Here is a 321-nt window from a genome sequence, read left to right as displayed (position 1 = left end):
TTATTATACACATTTTTAAGAATCCATCCAAGTAGCATTTATGTTATAAGTTACCTGTGACAGTTCTTATGCATCGTTTCTTTTAAAATTTCATATTTATCTTCCTACAATTAGCATTATCGCTCAACTTTCTTCTTTTTGCCATTTATGCTATGTTGTTTGTACACTTTATATGTTCGCTGGCAGCGAGCGCTTGACCATTTGTAAGGTGGTTGGTTCTACGATGTATAATTTTGACCTTTAGGACGTGCATAAATAAAATAGACTTAAAAGATTTAATTTGGAAATAATTTGCTTTATTTTCTGAATAATTATGTTTAA

Source organism: Lepisma saccharinum, chromosome 1, assembly GCF_977018435.1.
Source record: "Lepisma saccharinum chromosome 1, izLepSacc3.1, whole genome shotgun sequence".
NCBI lineage: Eukaryota > Metazoa > Arthropoda > Insecta > Zygentoma > Lepismatidae > Lepisma > Lepisma saccharinum.
Note: the sequence above shows the minus strand (reverse complement) of the source record.